Consider the following 22,478-nt stretch of genomic DNA (forward strand, 5'->3'; position numbering starts at 1 on the left):
AGAATCCAACTGGACTTTATTTGACACAGAATACAATGTGGCTGCAAGAACAGCAAATGGAAAAGACAAAGCAGAAAAGACACAGTTCTATCTAATTTTTAATTAAGTGACAGAAGGGCAAGTCATTAAATGAATCACAAAACAGTTAAACTTGTTGGAAGAAATCTTTTTCTGGTACCCATACTTTTGGAATTCCCACTGTCTGTTGTCCAACAGACACAGCTGTTGTGTTTTGAGCCAGTGAGAGAAGCAGTGGAAGTGAAAAGCATAGTAACAGGCACCCCGTGCAACGGTACACGCTTCCGAAGTGGCAGACTCTTGGTTAACTTGACATTCTATGCAGATCCATGCTGTGATTCCTGCAGATGGCACAGTTATTAACCACAACATCCCAGGCCCAGAGGGCTAGCTACTGTATTTCACTTTTTTACTTCAAAGCACTGCTGTTGGTACCGCTTGGGGTATCCACATCCATTGCCGCTGCCATTTTGGACCGGGTTTTTTTGTTTGTCTGTTTCAAAGCCGGTTATAAGCACAGGATACTTTGCCCTTCAATACTTCAGCAGCCATCTCCTAGATGAAGGACATCTCTTGTATAATTACAATATCCTTATCTCACTTAAGAAAAGTAATAATTCCATAATGCCATTTAATATACAGTTTGCATTCTAATTTTCCTGTGACTCCCAAATATCTTTTATGACTTAAAAAAATCCAGAAGTCAATGAAGGGCATGCCTTGCATTGGACTGTTGTCTCTGTAGTTTCTTTTAATTTCTAAGTTATCTTATAAATTAAAGTGTATGTGTGTGTGTGTTTGTCTGTGTGTGTATGACTTTTTTAAAGAATCCAGCCTCTATAGAATGTCCTAGATTCTGTCCTATAGTCTTGATTTGATCAATTATTTCTCATGATTAGATTCAAGTTAAATATTTTTGTCAATAATACCTCATAGTTGATGTTGCTTCTTGTGGTTTTGTAGTTCCAAATTCATGCTACTATAGTTGAGCCAGTGAGAAATGCAGTGGAAGTGGAAAGCATGACCACAAAAAAAAAAAAAAAAAAAAAATCAAAGAAAGAACTGGTAGTGCTCCCAGGCAATTGAAGTAAAAGAAAATCCTTTCTGAAGGACCCCAACTTTAACCAGTTCTCAAAAAATCCTACAGATAACATTCTAAAGAATACGAACTCCCCTCCCAACAAACAAAGATGAAGTATACTAGGCAAAACGCACACCAAGTAAGAACCAGAGGAAACAGCAGACAACAACATCACACTTTCAGAGACTTGCAGATATTAGAAATGTGAGAAGTAAACCATATAGTAAATATATTTAATATGCTTTAAGAAATAAAACAGACATCTGAAAATAATGACAAGAAATAAAAAAAAGTTTAAAAAATAAGTATATTTGGGCTGGGCACAGCGGCTCACACCTGTAATCCTAGCACTTTGGAAGGCCAAGGTGGGCAGATCACCTAAAGTCAGGAGTTCGAGACCAGCCTGGCCAACGTGGTGAAACCCCATCTCTACTAAAAATACAAAAATTAGCCGGGTGTGGTGGCAGGTGCCTCTAATCCCAGCTACTAGGAAGGCTGAGGCAGGAGAATCAATTAAACCCAGGAGGCAGAGGTTGCAGTGAGCCGAGATCATGCCATTGCACTCCAGCCTGGGTGACCCAAAGAGCAAAACTCTTCCTCAAGAAAAAAAAAAGTATATTTGAACTGGAGCTTCTGTAAGTGGAAAATATAATTTAAATTAAAACCAATGTATGAATTAAACAGCAGACTGGACACAAAGAGATAACCAGTGAAGTATAAGATAAATCTAAAGAAATCATATAAAATATAGTATAGAGAAATGAGATTTCAAAATATAATAAGAGAAAAGGAAGATAGAGTTTTTGAAAAAGTCCATATACCTAATTGGAGCTCTGGAAAAACATAGTAGAAAGAATGGAAAAGAGACAATATTCCGAGGAAAAATGGCTGAGAGTTTTCCAGAATTGTGGAAAGATGCTAAGCCAAACCACAAGCAGATAAATATAAATAAAATAATTCCTTGGCACATTATAGTGGAAGTTCAGAACAACAAGGTCAAAGAGAGGATCTATCTTAAAAGTAGCCAAAGATAGAAAACAAATCACCTCAAAGGAATAAAAATTAGAGGTATAGCAGTGTTTCTAACAGCATTAATGGAAGCCAAAATATTATTTTCAATGTGTCAAAGAAAAAAAAGATCAATCCCAAATCCCACAATTAGTAGAAAGATCATTTAAGAATAAGAGTAAAATAAAAGACATTGAAGACAAACAAAACTGAGTATAGATCCTCACAAAAGAAAATTTTGAAGGCTATAGTTGAGGCTCACAGAAAATGAATCCAAATTGAAAGTCTGAAATGCAAGAAGAAATGGTGAGCAAAGACATTTATAAATCAATACACTGAAACACTGGCCATATAAAATAATGGTGATGATAATAATAGGGTTTAATTGGTAGAATTAAAAAGCAAAATAGAACTAAAACACTCAACTAAAACAACACAATAAAGTGGCATGGGAAGCAATTCAATACAGTCTTATAATCCCCTTGTAGTTTTCAGAAGCAGGTAAAAAGATTTAAACTTAGATTTTATTAAATGCTAAAATATTTAGGTTAACCTCAAATGAATAGACAGAGGATGTATTATTTAAAAATCAGTAGATGAAAGAAATTGAACAAAGAACAAAATTCCTTAAAAAAACACGTTTTGTTGGGTTGCATGTTGTTAGATTATATTGTGGTATTGTGTCATCCATATTATTGAGATTTTCTTATATAGATTCGAGTGCCAAGAAAAAGCTTTCTTTATTTGGGGAGGTTTTCTTTATGGTATTATTTTGTACCTATTATAATTTCATTTATGCTTTTGCCACCAGGAAGTCCAGCTTGAACATTCCATTTTAATAATTATGTAGGAACTAGCATTCTATACATCTTTCTAATTCTAACTCCTCCTTCCATCTTTATCATCTAACATTTATTTTTATTTTTCTTAATCCTGGTTTTTATCTTGTGTTTTATATCTGTTTTAAAGGCTTTGGAACAAATTAAGTAGGAATAAACCAACATAATTGAATGGATCAATAAATAAATATAAAATGATTAAAGCAAATAGAAGACTGACATCTGGGAAGCGGAAACTCTTTTGCTCTGTTGTTTCTTCATTAGTGTCAGCACAGGGAGTGTGTATGGGTTAATCTATCTGTTTTGAATCAGTTCATCCAAGGTTGGAATTTTAAGCAGTTTGTCTATGCTTGAGGTTTTGGCTAGCTGCGGGCAGTGCAAATCACTAACAGGACAGGCAAAATCTATTATGAAAAGAAAAAACAAAAACCTATCACCTCACATTGCCAATACTTCACTGATCAATTTTTAGGGCTAGCAGTACTATAATTCTAAACACAATAATATGTGTATATTATTCATTCATCATTTATCAAGAACTCAGTTTGGTCTCTCAAACAGAAATTGTCATCAGTAAAGAACCTGCCCTGCTTTCATACAATAAAACAGTTGAATTTGTTATAAGATTTTGTCTCACTGGATTCATTTTGTGCTAAAAATAATGCCATTTCGCAGACCAATCCCACTCAAAAAAAATCAGTGGAACACAGAAAAAGAACACAGAAAATAAAAATGAAATGAAATAAAACATGATGACATTTCAACACTACAGCGTAGGTGTTATATGGGAGGAAGGCAACAATGGGGGGACCCAAGAATTAGGCTATGAAAGGACACAGCCTTTCGCCAGCTGAGCACATATAATGAGTCAAAACAGTAGGCAGTCCCATCTTCCAGAGAAAAGAAACTTCACTTTAATCTGTCTTGATTAAAGACATCAACACGTTTAAGGCAAGACCATGACAATCAGAAAGGGAATCAGTGAGTCATTGAGGTTTGGAAATGTGTGACAGAGGAAGAGTCAGTGAGGTAAAGTCTGGCAGTGGACGCATGAATACTGTCCAGGGAAGGGTCTTCCTGGTCCCAAAGACAGCCCTTTTGGTACAAGAGGCAAACAGAAGCACATGGTGGAAATGGATGCATCATGTAATTATAGGCTGACCCCATTAAACATCACTCTTGTTGCTTGTCAAGCAACTTTCTGTTAAATTGGCTTCCTTGCAGTTTGTCTAACAATGTACTTGCCAAACTGATGCTAATGCTCACCTCGTAAAAGATACTTTGCCTTTTAATGACAACACTGGCAGTCTGCTTATTATTCTTCAGCTTCTTTCAGGCACTGACAAGAGTTTCTGCATCTCTGAGACTGAAGGCCTGACCCTGGTCCCTGGTGCCTTCATCACGGAAAGGAACACTTGCCTTGGGAGCCAGCATGCCAGTCTTCCCTGCAACAGCTGACCTTCCCCAGGGACCTTCTCCGTGAATGCTGACAACCAGCAATCATTTTACTAATGATGAGGATGATGGTGTTCCAGTGAAACACAGTATTATCAGGAGGTTTCTTATCAGAGGGGGAAATGTTCCAAAAGGCATAGGGGTGGGCACCAGAACATGGACTTATCCCTCCTATTATACAGCTCACAGGGATACTGGTGATCTCACTCCCCTCAAAGGTGAGACAGGCTTCAGCCCTTGAGGGGGTGTCCTCTTACCTCCCTAAGTACTTGTAGGCCTTTATAGAGGGTCTCCCACTGTGACCAGGCCATGCAAGCCCCACAAGGGCATACTCACCTTGGCTGAACCTGATAGCTGCATCATCTCGGGGAAGTCCACACCTGAGATGCTCAGCCCCTACTTAGCTCTTGCTGCCACCAACTCAGTACTAAAGAAACCAAAACTTTCCCCATCCCCTAATTGGATATTTATTTCAATGCCAAAAGGAAAAGCATGATAGGGTTACACCTTTTTATCTTACTTCATCTCTTCTCATCTAAATTTGGAAAATGTTCTAAGGTTGAGTACTGAATGTTAATTATTTTAGAAGATGTAAAGTTTCAATTAAAAGATTTCTTACCAGAATGGTGACATTTCCAAGTTTTTGAGAGTCACCACATTTCAACTGGCAAGGAGTGTTAGCGAGACCTTGGCTTTATCTGAATCTGGTAGTGATGAAATAAAATTATCAAAGAAAAGACGTCAGTTATTGAGTGCTACTCTTTTTCCTCCTTTCTATACATAATAAGGTTCGAAGAGATCAACTGACAGACTTGGATTAACACCTGGTTCTCCAGACTGCTGGTTCGGTGCTCTTTCCACTTTCTCATTGAAATACACGGCTGTAAATGAAGCTCTTAGTTTTATGCTTATGGTGACCCCAGATAAGAGAAGTAAACTCTATAGTTCCTTGGCTATTTTCCTCACTCTTGTCCAATTCAAAGTCTCTTCTTCACATTCTTCATACCCCAAATGTCTGTACCTTTGGCTATAATCCATGCATGGTCATAAATAAATACCAGCAGCTATTCCATGGCATCAGACACTTTCTCCCTCTCTTCCCCCAAGTACTGGCTAACACCACATCCTTGGGCTCGAGTACCACTCTTACTGGGCCTAAGAGATATTTGAACTCCCTAACATCTCAATCAGTCTCAGAATGTTGATGCTTCCAAGGGTCCTGCTGTATTCACAGAACACCATTCTGCTTGTTCCAGAGATCCCACCACATATTTGAGGGACCATTGTCATGACTGCCAGAATCATCAGTACCTCTTTTGGGAACCAGAGCTGTGTCTACTTGATACCATTGGCACATCACCTGCAGACCATGGTCATATCTGTGGAAGGCCACTGTTACATCCATTGAGTCCCACCTCCGATGCTTTGGACACTGTGAGATTCCAAAGCTGGGCAGCATTTGAAGCCAAGTTTGAGATGTTGTCTCTTTCCTGGTTAGGTGGGACATATGTATTGTAGGAAGTGGTGGTGGTATCAAGACAACACTGTGCTGTACCCTGAAGCCTTAAGGAGTTTTTCCTGAAACAGTTCTTTTCACAATTTACTTACAATCCCACCTCTACATGGGACTCAGTGATGAATTTCAGGGAAGCTGGGCAAGGAGACATAGCCAAGAGCTAGGCTCCAAGCTACGTTTGGAATCTCTCCTTCTGGGGTTTTGTTACTGGATCAAGTTGACCTTCTTCTTACCTTAGGTAAACTTCCTTCAAGGAGGCTTACTTATGGGGTATCTACTACTAGAACTGTCATTTATCAGTGCTTACTACGTTCTAGGCCCTATGCCAAGAACGAATTATACATCATTTAATTCTCACAACAGCCTTGTGAAACTATTATTATGTCTCTATTTTACAAATGAGGAGATGAAGGCTTAGAGGGGATACAGACTCTTCTAGGGCCACAAAGCTAATAAATGGTAGAGCTGGAGTTTAAAACCAGACCTGTGGAATACTGGAGCCTGCTTTCTCAACCCCAGGCTACACGGACAGGGTGCAAATATACCCTGGGCAGGCTGCCACCTGCCCACTGTCACACATGCCCAGCTATAGCTAAATCCCAGAGGCAAACATAAATAGGGCTCAAAGTGGGGCCCTTCATGGAGATATCACTTTATTCTTAAAATATGAGAATGCAGAATCCCGGCTAGACCCCTTTGGGTTTAAGAAATTACACACTTTTGGCCAGGCATGGTGGCTCATGCTTGTAATCCCAGCACTTTGGGAGGCCGAGGCAGGCAGACCACTTGAGGTTGGCAGTTTGAGACCAGCCTGACCAACATGGTGAAACTCCGTTTCTACTAAAAATACAAAAGTTAGCCAGGTGTAGTGGCGGGCACCTGTACTCCCAGCTACTTGGGAGGTTGAGGCAGGAGAAGTGCTTGAACCAAGGAGGCAGAGGTTGCAGTGAGCCAAGATTGTTCCATTACACTCCAGCCTGGGTGACAGAGTGAGACTCTGTCTCAAAAAAAAAAAAGAAAAGAAAAAAAGAAAAGAAAAAAAAGAAAAAGAAATTACACACTTTTGATAGGGGAGCGGGGCAGAAACTTGCCTTGTTTTGAGGATCCCTTGGCCCTGCCAATATGCAGCTGAGAAATCTCATGTGTTCCAGCACTGGGTTTCTGGGAGATGATGGGGATGAGGGCACAGGGGAGAGGAGAGAGGATGTCTAGCAGGGTCAAGTGCTGCACAGGAGAGTCCCAAGACAGGGCCCAGTGGGACCTTGTGTGACAGCCCCAGTCAGTTGGGGTAGAGATTTTCAAACACACTTTAATCTGAAGATAGAATGCCACTACTTAAGTAGAGTGAAATTTCCTGGGTTGTGAATCTGGATCTTAGTTCCAGCATACTTTGCAGATGGGATGAGGCTTTCTCATTAGGCGTATTTCCGGTGTTTGTTGTGGGGACACTCAGATTGTCTCAAGTGATGGACACTGATGGCCAGGAAACCAAGGCAAAGAGAGCCCAGGAAATCACAGCCTTGGAGGGGTCCTGTCAGGGGAAAGTGAGAAGCCCTGAGTCTTGATAAGCTTCTTAGCTTCAACCTCTAGTTGAAATGTGCCTCTGGGGAAGAGACGAAGGACACCTCTAGGAGCTCATCAACCATTTGAGAAGTCAGACATTTTATGGTCCCTCCTACTCCCTCTGTTTAGGTTTCTAGAGTTTTAATGTGTTTTTCCTGTTGTACACACCACATACCCCTCTCCCTGTCCACAAGAGGAGGATCACATTAGTTGGTTAGATGCCCACACTACCTCATACAGTGTCACTACCAGTCAGAGTTTTATTACTAGGTTTCCTCATAGGCTACTGATAATCTTATGCTTATCCTACAGGTGGTGGTTGCTTTATGTTAGTTTCCAATCCCTGGTTCAATCAATGGCAGAGGCTGGTCTGGCTATTTTGTTAAGAAAGACGGGGCGTGGGCCCTTAAGTATTTCTTGGTCTCCTTTATTTTTATTTTTAAATTTTATTTATTTATTAACTTTTATTTTAGGTTCAGGGGTACACATGCAGGTTTGTTATATATAGGTAAATTGCATGCCATGGGGGTTTGGTCCTCAGAATATTCTGTCATTCAGGTAATAAGCATACTTTGGTCTCCTTCTTTTAAACAGAACATTATGATGTTAAAATCCAATCAACACTAACAAAAAGTGATACATTTTAATAGTGCTATCTTGGGTCAATACAATTACTGTTTGGGTTTCTTTTCTTTTTATTTTTTTTTTGAAGAAACAGAATCATTTCTCAGTATATTTTATCTTTTACCTTAAGTGACTTTTTCTGATATGTAGCAGGTCTTAGGAAAAAAAGCATCTAAATATCAATTGTCCTTGCGACTTGGGGTTTCAGGTGCAGGTTGTAAGTGTGTCCTTAGAAGCCCCCTCCTGCAGAGCTCTGGAGAGTTGTCCCTGGCTCATTCTGAAGCCTACCTAAGTTTGGTGTAGTCCTCACTATGTAAAATATATTACTGGATGAGCAGTTTCTCAGTTGTTCTTATCCCATTTTTAGCTCTCTTTCTGCTTCTGTGTTTGGTGGGTTGCTTTCCTCAATGAAGTGGTTTTTTATCTAAAACAGTCAATAAGCTGAACAAATTCAAACACTGATTTTCCTTCCTTCTTGTGATTGCTCCCCAGTATCCCTTCTCCCTTCTTCCTTTTAGTGCTAGCTAGGCATAGGGCCTCCTAACTAGAAACTGTATTTCCCAGACTCCATGGCAACTATGGTGGCTGTTCTAGATATTCTAGATAATGAGGGGTGAATGGAAGTGGTTTACCCTTGTATTAGTCTGTTCTCATGCTGCTGATAAAGACATACCTCAAACTGGGTAATTTACAAAAGAAAGACACTTAATGGACTTGCAGTTCCACGTGGCTGGGGAGGCCTCACAATCTTGGCAGAAGGCAAGGAGAAGCAAGTCATGTCTTACATGGATGGCAGAAGGCAAAGAGAGAAATTGTGCAGGGAAACTCCCCCTTTTAAAACCATCAGGTCTCATGAGACTTATTCACTATCACAAGAACAGCATGGGAAAGACCTTCCCCCACGATTCAATTACCTCCCACTGGATCTCTCCCACAACACATGGGAATTCAAGATGAGATTTGGGTGGGGACACAGCCAAACCATATCAATGCTATTTCCAGGTCACATCCTGTCCCAGATGCTCTGCTGTGCTGCCATCTGTCCAACTGGAAGGCTACTGGCTGACAGCCCCCTTTGAGAATTGCCTCAGCTAAGAAGAGCCATCTTATTCAAGGTCATATCCCTTTCCTGGAGTGACTTGGAGCCAATATCTGGTCTCATCCCAGCTCTGAAGGACCAGCTCAGCCTCAATGCTCAGTATCAGTTGGGTTGAGACCTTGCCAGGACTGTACTGCAGCCTAACCTTTCTATCTCCCAGTTCTGCTTCCTTCATTTCCTCCAGTGGGTGATAATTCACGGAGCACACCATAATGAACTTCCTGTACACTAACCTCCATCTCAGAGTCTGTTTCCTGGGGGACCTACCCAGCAACACAAATTTAAAAGAAAGCTATTTGCTGGCCTCTCTGCCTTCCTTTCTACAGGTTGGGACAGAGTGAGCGTAATGGTGAGTGAGCTTTGACCATGTGGATGAGGAGAATGTCTTAAAGGGTGGGGAGCAACAAGATAGAGTCTTTGGGTCAAAGTACCTTACTTAGATGGCCTCATGGATCAAACTTCCCGCAAACTCTGGACCACTGACCACTGCATACTTCTACCCTGATAGGTGAGAGAATTATCAATTTTGATCTCATTTGAGTCACTCTATTTTTTTGATCTCTAACTTAGAGCAGCTTAGCATACACCCTAGGAGTTGGGAAAAATGTAGTCTGTTCCAATCAGATAATTTAGGACCTTGTAGACTGCAGTAAGGATTCTGGACTTTGTCTTAAGGGTAGCGGGTTTTTGCTGTATCTCTAGGTGTTGTGTATTATGTTTATCCAAAGAATGAACTGTAGACCAGAACTGAGTTGCTTTGTCAGTACAATCATGGCTCATTGCCGTCTTCAACTTCTGGGCTCAAGTAATCCTCCTGCTTCAGCCTCTTGAGTAGCTGGGACTACAGGAACATTCAGCTAATTTTTTGGGGGGAGTAGGATGCGGGTAGAGACAGGGTCTCACTATGATGTCTGGACTGGTCTTGAACTCCTGGCTTCAAGCAATCCTCTTGCTTCCTCCTCCCAAAGTGTTGGGATTACAGGCTTGAGTCACCAAGCCTGGCAGCTTTAACATAACTTTTTAAAAAAAGCAATATAGCTAGGACACTTGGCCCCTACATTTAGTTAGAATGACTCAAAAGAATTTTTTTTGCATTGTCCTGACAAAAATACAAAATTATAGATGTCAATTAATAAAGGCAGAATAAGAAGTTCATGTATTCTCTTTGGAAACTTGTTTGAATCACTGTTTTTTTTTTTTTTTTTTTTTTAGTTTTTCTTCATTGGAAGTAGATTTGATTTTTCACTCCAATCTGGCAATCACAAAGAATTTGAGTGGAAAATAGGATTATGCTGAAAATTCCTTGGAGGAAGGAATGCTTAGTGACTCTCACTATACAACTGAAGAGCAGTAATTAGAGCCACAAAGACTCTAAAGGTTAATTCCTTAAAAACTTCCCCTTAATAGTTTCTTGGTTTAGACAGCAAACTACGTTTTCCTGGGCAAAATAGAAGGAACAACACTTTAGCAAAATTCCCTGTTGAATTATTTTCTGAAAAATCAAAGAGTAAACAGTTTTCCTATTCTGATTCTCAATTCATCTCTTGGCAATTTGTGTTTTGGACACACACATATAATTATTCAGCTAGGTGGTCTAGGTTGGAATTTCAGTTATTGCTATCTAAATAAAACACTCCTTTTCCAGAAATCAGCAGACTCTGTACTAACTGTTCTTTCAAAGCCTTGGATGAAGTCTATATTGGGAACCTGAGCCGCGTCATGAGTACTTTCTACTGCCTTTTTCTCTCAAAGCTGCTGGAGCAAACAGAAGCTTCTGTCATAGAGCCTCAGACTGCAAAACAATCCCATGTCTACCAGTTCTCCAGTTCCTCAACCATTTCCATTGGTGCTTCTCCCAAGATACTTTAAAATAAAGACTACATAAAATATGGCTTTCCTCTTCTTTCTTCAAGATCAGGACAAGCTAGTTTTCTACTAAGATATTAATACATATACTGTACTTATAAATAAGCTTCTTCCCTCAGAACAGGGGTCCTCACCCAGGGATGATTTTGTGACCCCCCCCTCCCCACCAGACATCTGGTAATATCCAGACATTTTTGGTTGTCACAGCTAGGGTATACTACTACTGGCATCTGGTGGTAGAGGCCAGGGGTGCTGTTAAGCATCAAACAATGTACAAGAGCCCCTCACAACAAAGAATTAACTGGCCCAAAATAAATAGTGCCAATGTTGAGAAACCTTGCCTCCGTGAGATTTGAAATTGTATTGATGTATTTTCCAAATTAATTGGCCATCATATGTACTCTGGATATTATTCAGAGGCAGTGTTTGGAAGCAAATTTTATCCTTTATAGTTGCCATACTTAAATAAAAATGTGGGAAGCCAGCGAGCCGAGATTGCACCACTGCACTCCAGCTTGGGTGACAGAGTGAGACTCTGTCTCCAAAAAAATAAAAATAAATAAAAGATAAAAATTTTAAAAAGTGGGAGATCCAGTTAAGTTTGAAATTTTTACTTATAATAAAAAATTACCTATTATTCATATGAAATTCAAATTTAAGTGGGCATCTTATATTTTATCTGGCAACTCTGTCTTAGATGGAGACATCTGCCTTAGTTTCTCACTGGTAGACCCACATTTATATCTTAATTTAAACCACTGATTGTACCTGGAAACTGCTTACTATTTTTCTATGTTAATATAGTACATAAAGTATCTTTCAGAAAGACAATATTACTATGAACACAGCCTTAAAATATCATTAGTTTCTTCTTTGAAAATTATACCAATTTGATTTTCATTGACACCGATATGATGTGTTAATAAACGTTTTAATGCTTTTATGCTCTGCTAGAAGTTGTCCACATTTATTCCAGACCTGGGCTCAGTTTGCTGTAAGATCTTGACCCAAATACACAAATTGGTGTCTTTCATTCTCTTTTCTTGTGGGAGCATCTACTGCTTCATTTACTCTAAAAACCAACTAATTACTATTTGAGAATAATCTGAATAATTGACATTGACATGCCATCCACATCACTAGAAGAAAAGTGACAATAACGCCTCAATGATATTTCAGAGCACTGTGTGGTACGTGCATGAGCCCAGGGCTAGGAGTCACAAGCCTGGCATTTTGGTTGAGGTTCTGCCACTGCCTTATAACTAGTCTCTCAATGATTCTCTGGGCTTCAGTTTTATTCATAGTTTCCATCCCTGAGGCAGACAGACCCCAAGAAGTGCATCACTTGACAGAGCTCGAGCTTTGAGGTAGAACTTGAGTGAGAACCAGGATCTGAGTAGTAGCTACGTCCTGCAGACAGGACACACATGGTGGACGGTAGTGCCCCCTTTATTCTAAACCAGCTCTTGCAATGGCAGTGAGACTCCTTTTTGGGCCGTTCCCTCTTCAGATATTTTAACTCCTGTGGGACTGCCAGCAGGGTGATGCTGAGGTCCAGTGTGGGGAAATGTCCAATCTGACAGTGAATGGCAAGACAATAAAAGGGAAGAGGCCTAGTTCCAAAAAAACTAGAGCAGAGGTGTATTAGTCCATTTTCACACTGCTGATGGGCAATTTACACAAGAAAGAGGTTTAATTGGACTTATAGTCCCACGTGGCTGGGGAAGCCTCACAATCATGGCAGAAGGCAAAAAGGAGCAAGTCTCCTCTTACATGGATAGCAGCGGGCAAAGAGAGAATGAAGAAGACACAAAAGCGGAAACCCCTGATAAAACTATCAGATCTTGTGAGACTTATTCACCACCATGAGAACAGTACGGGGGAAACCGCCCCCATGATTCAATTATCTCCCACCGGGTCCCTCCCACATTGGGAGAGTACAATCCAATGAGATTTGGGTGGAGACACAAAGCCAAACCATATCAAGAGGGAAGCTGACCAACCTGGAGGAAGGAAACCTCCATATTTTATAACTATGAGGGTAAAAGAGTTTCCCAATTCCTTTTCTGGAAATCTTTACTTTTCAAGAAAACTATAATACATGCTTTATTCTAAAAACAATGCCAGAGGCTGGGTGCGGTGGCTCATGCCTGTAATGCCAGCACTTTGGGAGGCTGAGGCAAGTGGATCACGAGGTCAAGAAATTGAGACCATCCTGGCCAACATGGTGAAACCCCATCTCTACTAGAAACATAAAAATTAGCTGGGCGTGATGGTGCACGCCTGTAGTCCCAGCTACTTGGGAGGCTAAGGCAGGAGAATTGCTTGAACCTGGGAGGAGGAGGTTGCAGTGAGCCGAGATCACGCCACTGCACTCCAGCCTGGGCGACAGAGCGAGACTCCGTCTCAAACAAAAACAAAAACAAAAACAAACAAACAATGTCACAAACAAAACATACTGTGCCCTGTGTTCCAGGTTATAAATATCTCTAACATGTGTCATTTCTCCAGAGTCTCATGGTGCTCTGCCAGCCAGGCAGAAGAGGGACCAGGTCCCCCTTTATACAAAACAGGATACCAAGACTCAGGGAAGTTAAGAGAACTGCTCAGGCCAATATACAGCAGAGCCTGGACCCCAGTTCTCGAGAATTCACATCTAGTGCTCATTCCTCTGTGCACACTCTTTTTACAAAGTTTAAGATGCTTTGTGGTTTGGGTATATTAAAATACATTAGAAATGAATTAACTTATTCACAAACTTGTCAGGTCTTGTAAATTAAATTTGAAGTACACTTAATTCAGATAACTGCAAATTTGCTAATTAACCTTTAATTATGCTTATTTGTATTACACATGGAAATAACAAGCTGCTAAACCTTGAGAAATTAATAATCTATTTCTTTTTGCAAATGCATGAAAAGCTGGAGAATATCAGAGTAAAAAGGAAGACATCTACAATGTTTTCTGAATTTTCTGTTTAGTAGCATTAAGGCACTAAAATAAATATTAACAAAAGGAGCTAAGAAAAACAATAAGGAAAACTCACCCTGTCCCAAGATACATCAAGGGCAACTTTTCCATGTGAACGTTGTTTAATTACTGTCATTTTCTGAGCTCTTATTATTATTCTAAATTTAAAATTTTTTTTCTTTTTCTTTTTCTTTTTTTTTTTGCTGGGCGCGGTGGCTCATGCCTATAATCCCAGGACTTTGGGAGGCCGAGGCAGGTGGATTACCTGAGGTCAGGAGTGTTTGAGACCAGCCTGGGCAACATGGTGAAACCCCCTCTCTACTAAAAATACAAAAATTAGCCGGGTGTGGTGGTGGGCGCCTGTAATCCCAGCTACTCAGGAGGCTGAGGCAGGAGAATCACCTGAACCCAGGAGGCAGAGGTTGTAGCGAGCCACGGTCATGCCACTGCACTCCACCCTGGGTGAGAGAGCATGACTGTGTCTCAAAAAATAAAATAAAAATAAAAAATAAATAAATTGTTTTTTATTCTTTCACTTACCATGTGTAAGTGAAAAGTGAAAGTTACACATGGTAAGTGAAAGAATAAAAAACAATTTAAAATTTAGAATAATAAGAGCTAAATAACATGAAAAGTTGTGGCTTTGCCCTAGTGGAGAAACACATCTCTAACCTTTTATCTATTTGTTCACCTCTAGTCTTCTGAATTTCTAAATCAAACCCGTAGGCCAGAGTGGCAGGAAAACTGTAGCAGATGAGAAGCAACAAGGGGCCACCCTAGCGTCCTGCAAAAGTCTGAGTCTACAGGACCCAGATCTGCATCTCCAGAATGAACACAGAGAGATGTTCCAGGTCACCAACATGTGGGAGCGCCTACCTGGAAGGCAGAATCCTGACTTCCCTAGGCCAGTCCAATGTGGTGCTGGTCCCACTCACAGAATCTGAACAATAGCATCTACACATATTCATCATCCCTCTAACATGGATAATCTAGAATTTTTCCATTTTCTCCATTTTGTGGGAGAAAACCAAAACCCTAAATCAACCATGAATGACACTTTAAAAACCTGGCTTCCAGTTTCAGCTCAGTCATGGTGGCTGGGGTTCCCTGTGAAAGCTACTGTCACATGTGGAAACTGAGGAATCTGACTAGGAGATTTTCAGACCCCTTTTAGCTGTAATGCTTAGTTCCCTTTATCTTCACCTCTCTGGCCCTGAATCATGCAGGCCACATTAGCAGCATCCCAAGTTATGAATGATCCTCCCTACCACTTACTACCACATCTTCCCTGTGCTCAGCAAGACCTTTAACTTTTAAAGAAACAGACTTGTAGAAGAAAGCTTAAAACCCAGGATACGGCCGGGCGCGGTGGCTCAAGCCTGTAATCCCAGCACTTTGGGAGGCCGAGACGGGTGGATCACGAGGTCAGGAGATCGAGACCATCCTGGCTAACACGGTGAAACCCCGTCTCTACTAAAAACTACAAAAAACTAGCCGGGCGACGTGGCGGGCGCCTGGAGTCCCAGCTACTTGGGAGGCTGAGGCAGGAGAATGGCGTAAACCCGGGAGGCGGAGCTTGCAGTGAGCTGAGATCCGGCCATTGCACTCCAGCCTGGGCGGCAGAGCGAGACTCCGTCTCAAAAAAAAAAAAAAAAAAAAACCCAGGATACATGAAGAGCTTCTCCAGAACCTCTCAACAAGCTGCTTTTTGATGACAAATACCAGATGCTACAGAGGGTGATTAACTATGCAGACAACTTGCATGTAAATTACACAGTAACACAAGAAAAGGGGTCTTCAGAGATATAGGATTTCATTTTGAATTTGGCAAAGGCATCTGCTTCTGTCCCCAAAGGGGAGTAGTTTAGAGCTGGTTTAGGTTCATTCATACATCTAACTAATTGTGTCACATCAATTAGTTAGATGTGACCTCTAACCTAACCCTTCCAAAAGCTCACTAGGTTCAAAACCATTCCTTCTCTTTTTCTCTCTCTCCCTACTTACTTCTCCTCTTCCTCTCATCCTCTGCCCCTCTGATCTCTTTTTTGCTCCTTCTCGTTTCCCTAAATATTGCCTGGACTTCCAATTCACTTTTAAAAGTTTATGAAATGTTTGTAGTATTTAGGCATTTATAAAGGTATAAGGAATAACTCAAGAAACATTAGTTCCTACTACTTAACTAAAGTTTGCAGTATTCAAACTGCAAATTACTGAAGCCTCCTCTATATCCCTCTCCTAATAATATCGATTCCCCTACCCCTTCTCCATCCCAGGAGTTAACCACAATACTCTACTTGCCACCCACTCACCTGTGACAGATCATAACATGGAATTTTAAGAAAACACACTTGTTCTTAGTGAAAAATTTATATTCCCCGTTCTGTTAAGAATTGGGGAATTTAGTTAAAATTTTAAAGAGAAAGACAAAATTTTTTTTTTTTTTCCAAATTATCTTTCATTAAAATAACAGTTCCTCTACCTACCTCCTGCTGTAAGGGGTATGCACTAATTAAGTTTCCCAGCACCATCAATGCTATTTTGTTCAGAAGTCTTTTTCTGATTCTGTGTAAATTTTAGGCTCTTTTATGTTGTTCTTAGGTTTTCCTTTTTTTTTTTTTCCTTCTGGAGTTTCCTCAGCTGTCCAGTGCTTCTCTACTATCTCCAGTTACAGGACTCGCCATAGTGACATTTACCGCTTGGACAATTTCTTCTTGAATATGAAATGCTCTCTCTCCCTGCACTCTGCTCTGCACCAAGTGATTATAGTTGACTTTCTCTGCACCCTTTCTATTTAAAAGATTTGATGAAAAAGCATGAACATCGTTCACATTAGGAAAGAGCATGGGGTCATTAAGAGGGGACTTGCCAGCTTTTCCGAGGCAGCAAGACTGTTATACAAGGCAAAGTGGTCTCCTGTCTCTTTTTGGGACATGCTAATGGGTTAGGGGCAGGAGAGTCATCCTTAGCGACTGGGTCTCCCCTGACATCCATTGAGGGTATGTCAATCTCCAATGCTAGGGCTGAGAAAAACCTCTGTTTTCATTAGGCCCAGCAGATGTGTGTTGGTAGAGGTGCCCTTGAGGTAGTGTGGCTTCAGATTCACATCTTTGTCAGTCAGCAACTGAAGGTAGTGGCTGGACACCCAAAGAACAAAGCGCCTGTTGTAGGGTACCCACCAGAATAACCCCAGTATTAGATGCTGGTAAGTTTGTCATTTCACTATTAATGATAGTTAACAAAAGCGAGTGCATGGTATGGTATAAAATATGGGACTAGAAAATGTCTAATGATTGGACTCAAAGTTCAAATTGAAAATAGAGATACTACACTGGCTTTTTCCAATAATGCTTTTAAGTATTTTCCAAATTCGTATTGTTTTTCTTCTAACTTACTTACATCTTTGGTAAATGGTTAATTTTAAGAACGTCTATGAAGAAAATATGGTTTAATGTAAAAATCATGGCTTTGGAGACAAACAGAACTGGGTAAAAATCCTCATGTAATCACTTTTTGAAACAAGATATTTCCCCCTGGTGCCTCCAACTCCAAATTCCTTAGCGTGGGTAAATAGGCCTCTGACTGTGCCTGCAGTTTTATTTCTCATCATTATCTACTGCTCATTTTACCCTCCTGAAATGTTGAATTATACGTACTTCTCAGACCACAATATACTATTGCTCTATTCCATGTTTTTACTTCAGCTATTTTCTGTCTGGAACACCTCCCCTGGTACACCTCCTCCAGGATTGCTTTACTGACTCTGTTTCGTCCCCAAGCCCTCTGCAGATGGGTGAATAATTCCTCTTCTATAACCTCATGCCACTTAATTGATCTCCAACAGCACTCATCACACAGAGTGGACGTTACTGTGTTTATCTCCTCCATGTACGCCATTCAGTAACAAGAGCTACATCTGATTGATCTTGGTATCATTGGTGCCAGCATTTAGTAAACTCAGTAAATATTAGTTGGATTGAAAGGGTTATATCTGCAAAAGGAGTATATCCCTTCAGTTATTGTGAGGAAGAATTCAATAAATGCCACTGCTAGTTCTGTTACCCAAACTTCTCCTAAAATATTTCTAAAACACAACAACGAATACGTAGTATGTGCAAAGAAAAGATATATTGACAGTCACCTCTAGATGTCGTTTTTGTACTCCAAACATTTTCTGGAGAAAAATACATTCAACAGAGATGTAACTAAATTTGCCAATTTTAAGATAACGTTTGGCTTATGGAATCCAAATAAAGAGATGACGATGCTCATGGACCAGGTGAGAAGTTTTACTGAGAGTCAACTGGTATCTCTAATTTTTGTAAGTCGTTGGCAATGTCTATAGGTACAAGTTATCTTGAAGAATAAATCTAAAACTAAGCTGTTTTAAAAACAGGTCCAAATATATAATGAAGACATCTACATTTTAAAAAATCAGAGAAAAGAAAATTTTTCTTTAGAATAGAGACCCTCTGGGAATGTTTTCTTTGGCCTGAGGAAGCCTCTACTACAATTCCCACCCGTAACCCTTCCTCCCCTCACCAGTGCACACACATATGCTCTCTTGGAAGCCTCACTCCTGGATATTCATACTAAGTCACTGGTCCACACTGGAAATACACCTCTCTGGACTTGATTTGCTCACTCTCCTCTTATCCTTTTGGCTTTCAGTGCTACGGTTAACCTTGAATGAAAGTTGAAGGTCACTTAATTATCCATACCAACAAATGGAGAAAAAGGCATATAAATTATGCTTATTCATCCTAGGGATGGGACAATAAGGCTGTCCTAGGATGGAAATGAGAGCTGGGGAATGGAAGGCTGTGGTGGCAATAACAGAAGGCATGACATATTAGGAAGCCAAAAGATGGAAATGCCTTGTAGTCAAGGGTCAGCAAAAGGAGGAAGGCTCCAGTTACTGAGTAGACGTGGGAGGAGAAAATGCAATGGAGGGAGGACACAGACACCTGAGGAAACCACCATAAGGAGGGGTAGACTTTGTGGTCAAAAGCAAAGGGTAACTTTGAGACACTGGAAACTGAAGAAGCAATAAAAGTTCTATTCTTTTAATAGCTGAATATGCTTTGTGTCCATCAACTATAAGCATCTATTATGTGCCTACTAAATGCTGTGGGGGATATAAGAGTTAGTCCCTGCATTTGAAGTAAATATGAGTGTGCAGTTTGATGCAGGGGTAATCAAATGGTGTAAGTACAGTAATACAAACTAACAATAATTCACAAGTATTTACATACTGAGACATTTTATCAAGAAGTTAACAATATGCCATTCTCCCATATACCTACTCAGTATACTTCTTGGGTTGATTTTAATGTTTCTGCTCAGTACCTTGATGAACAGGGGAAGCAAGACAGTTCCAAAAGTTATGAACAATATCCAGCTGTAAACACTATTTCAAACTCATTGGACCCTGTTCTTTCCTCTTCCTAAGTCACTTTCACTACTCAAAATGTACACTAATTTCTTTTAGTTTGCTAAAATGGCATTTAAAGCACTGATTTGAGTAATGACTGACATTTCAAGAGAAAGTTCCATAAATTGAGGTATCAGACCATATATATCTCATTTTACACAACTGATATGCTTGCGGATTGAGAGAATTTTTATATATGGATTATTTTTAAATGCTAGGGGAGTTTGCCGTTTAAAGCAATTTATGTATAAAGCAAGGAATCTTTCAATAATGAATCTTTCCTTAGGCAAATTTTAAAATGACAGCATTTCACAAGGCAGGATTTACTTGTTCTTCATTATCGATGGTAGCCTATTAATCTGGAAAAGTAACATAACTCCCTATAAACTAAACAATACATATAATGACTTAAATTCTGAAAATAACTAAGATCATTTTATACAGTCATTTTTAAACATTTCAGAAAATGGGATCATATCCATAACTTTTCAATTACTACCATAAAAAAGGAGGCATGTGAATTTAGTATTTTTGCTCCCTAGTAGACTTGGCTAATCCAATGGAGAAAATATGAATAAATATATCTATTTTTTCCCTGTTTGGTGTAGACAAATAAAGCTTGATATAATTATTCCTCACAAGGATAGTATAAGAAATGGATAAGCTATAAACTGTTAGTGGGTTTAGAATTATAGCAATTCGTATTATGCCACAGCCCCTTAATTTCAGCAATATGGCTGCAAGAACTAGTGATCCAGCAAATATACATATATTCAAAAAAAGCGTTTTAATACATTGCTTTTGTTTTTCTTAAAGCAAACTTTGAAATCTATCTTCAGACAAAATAGAGAATGCTGGATTGTTTGTAGATTATATTAAGGATTCCAGTGATTTCCAAGGTTGACTGAATCCTAGGGGTGTAGGGCGGTTTACCCAGTCCTAAGATGATTTCCTGAAGAGCATCTTTATTCCTGGTTGTCCATCCTAATTCATTGTTCCTGATTCTAGAGAGCCATGTGGCCACTGAACATAGCTCAGCACCACTTCTGGGAAAACATTTAAATGGCATGGTCTTGCTAATGAAAAGATGTCCGAAGTACAAAGTTCCATGAAGGCAGATGGTCCACATTTTTAGCTGCCATCTGGTTGAATGCTCTGGATATTTCATGTGCCCATTTTTTGCATCACATGCCATTACATTACCTTTAATTCTTTTTAAAAACATCTAGTTTCAATTAAGTATAGGCTCACAGGCAGTTGTAAAATAAATGTACAGGGATGCTTCTCCCAATTGTAACATCTACTGTAACTATTGTATGATATTAAAACCAGGAAAATGACATTGGTACAAACCACAGAGTTCATTCAGATTTCACTAAATTTGGGTCTGGGTCTATGTCTGTTTCTCTATGTCTCTTTTTCCTTATAAGGTCACCTTTATTAGGCTGTTATCACTCTGCTACAAAGGAATACCTGAAACTAATTTATGAAGAAAAGAGGTTTAATTGACTCACAACCATAGGCTGTACAGGAAACATGGCTGAGGGGGGTCTCAGGAAACTTAAAATCATGGTGGAAGGTGAAGGGAAAGCAGGTACGTCCCACACAGCTAGAGCAGGAGGAAGACAGAGAAGGGGGAGATGCTACACATGTTCAAACAACCAGGACTCATGAGAACTCATTATCATGAGAATACCAAAGGGGGGAATCCCTCCTTGATCCAATCACCTCCCACCAGGCCCCTCCTCCAACACTGGGGATTACAATTTGACATGTGATTTGGGCAGGGACACAAATCCAAACCATATCAGTCACCAATCATTGGATTTGGAGTCCATCCTAATCCAGTATGATTGGGTTGTTTTCTTGTTGTAAGTTTTAAGAGTTATTTGTATATTTTGGACCCAAGTCCTTTAACAGATATATGTTTTGTGAATTATTTTCTCTCAGTTTGTGGCTTCTTGTCATTCTCCTAATAGGAAATGTTGTATTTTTATTATCAATTGTATATATTTCTTTTCTGTTGACACTTTCTCTCTGACCTACTGATCACATAGAAGTTTGTTAATTTCCAAGTTTTTGGAGATTTTGCTGTTGTCTATTATTGATTTCTAGTTAATTCCAGCATAGTCAAGAAATACATTCTGCATTATTTCATTAAAAACTTTTGTTGAGGTTTGCTTTATGACTCACAATAGCCTATTTTGGTGAATGCCACCACCAAACCTCCAGGCCCCTCCTCCACACTGGGGATTACAATTGACATGTGATTTGGCAGGGACACAAATCCAAACCATATCAGTCACCAATCATTGGATTGGAGTCCATCCTAATCCAGTATGATTGGTTGTTTTCTTGTTGTAAGTTTTAAGAGTTATTTGTATATTTTGGACCCAAGTCCTTTAACAGATATATGTTTTGTGAATTATTTTCTCTCAGTTTGTGGCTTCTTGTCATTCTCCTAATAGGAAATGTTGTATTTTTATTATCAATTGTATATATTTCTTTTCTGTTGACACTTTCTCTCTGACCTACTGATCACATAGAAGTTTGTTAATTTCCAAGTTTTTGGAGATTTTGCTGTTGTCTATTATTGATTTCTAGTTTAATTCCAGCATAGTCAAGAAATACATTCTGCATTATTTCATTAAAAACTTTTGTTGAGGTTTGCTTTATGACTCACAATAGCCTATTTTGGTGAATGCCATATAGGCTCTTAAAAATAATGTATGTTCTGCTGTCGCTGGGTGGAACATTCTATAAATGTCTGTTAGATCCTGTTGTTTAATTCATCTATATCTTTGCTTATTTTTTGTCTAATAGTTCTATCAATTGCTGAGTGTTGAGTATAACTATAGCTTATATGTTATAGTTAAGATTATGGATTTGTCTATTTCTTCTTTCACCTCTTATCAGTTTTTGCTTCATGTATTTTGAAACACTGTTGTTTGGTGCACACATTTGGGATTAATATGTCTTCTTGTGGACTGATCCATTTATCATTATGT

General features: G+C 39.6%; 1 pseudogene; it reads right to left on the minus strand.

Moving 5' to 3' along the window:
• The window catches only part of LOC117065388, a 28,643-nt pseudogene continuing 6,165 nt past the window's right edge, over positions 1-22,478 (minus strand).

This window comes from Trachypithecus francoisi, unplaced genomic scaffold (genome assembly GCF_009764315.1).
Source record: "Trachypithecus francoisi isolate TF-2019V2 unplaced genomic scaffold, Tfra_2.0 Lachesis_group2, whole genome shotgun sequence".
Taxonomy (NCBI): domain Eukaryota; kingdom Metazoa; phylum Chordata; class Mammalia; order Primates; family Cercopithecidae; genus Trachypithecus; species Trachypithecus francoisi.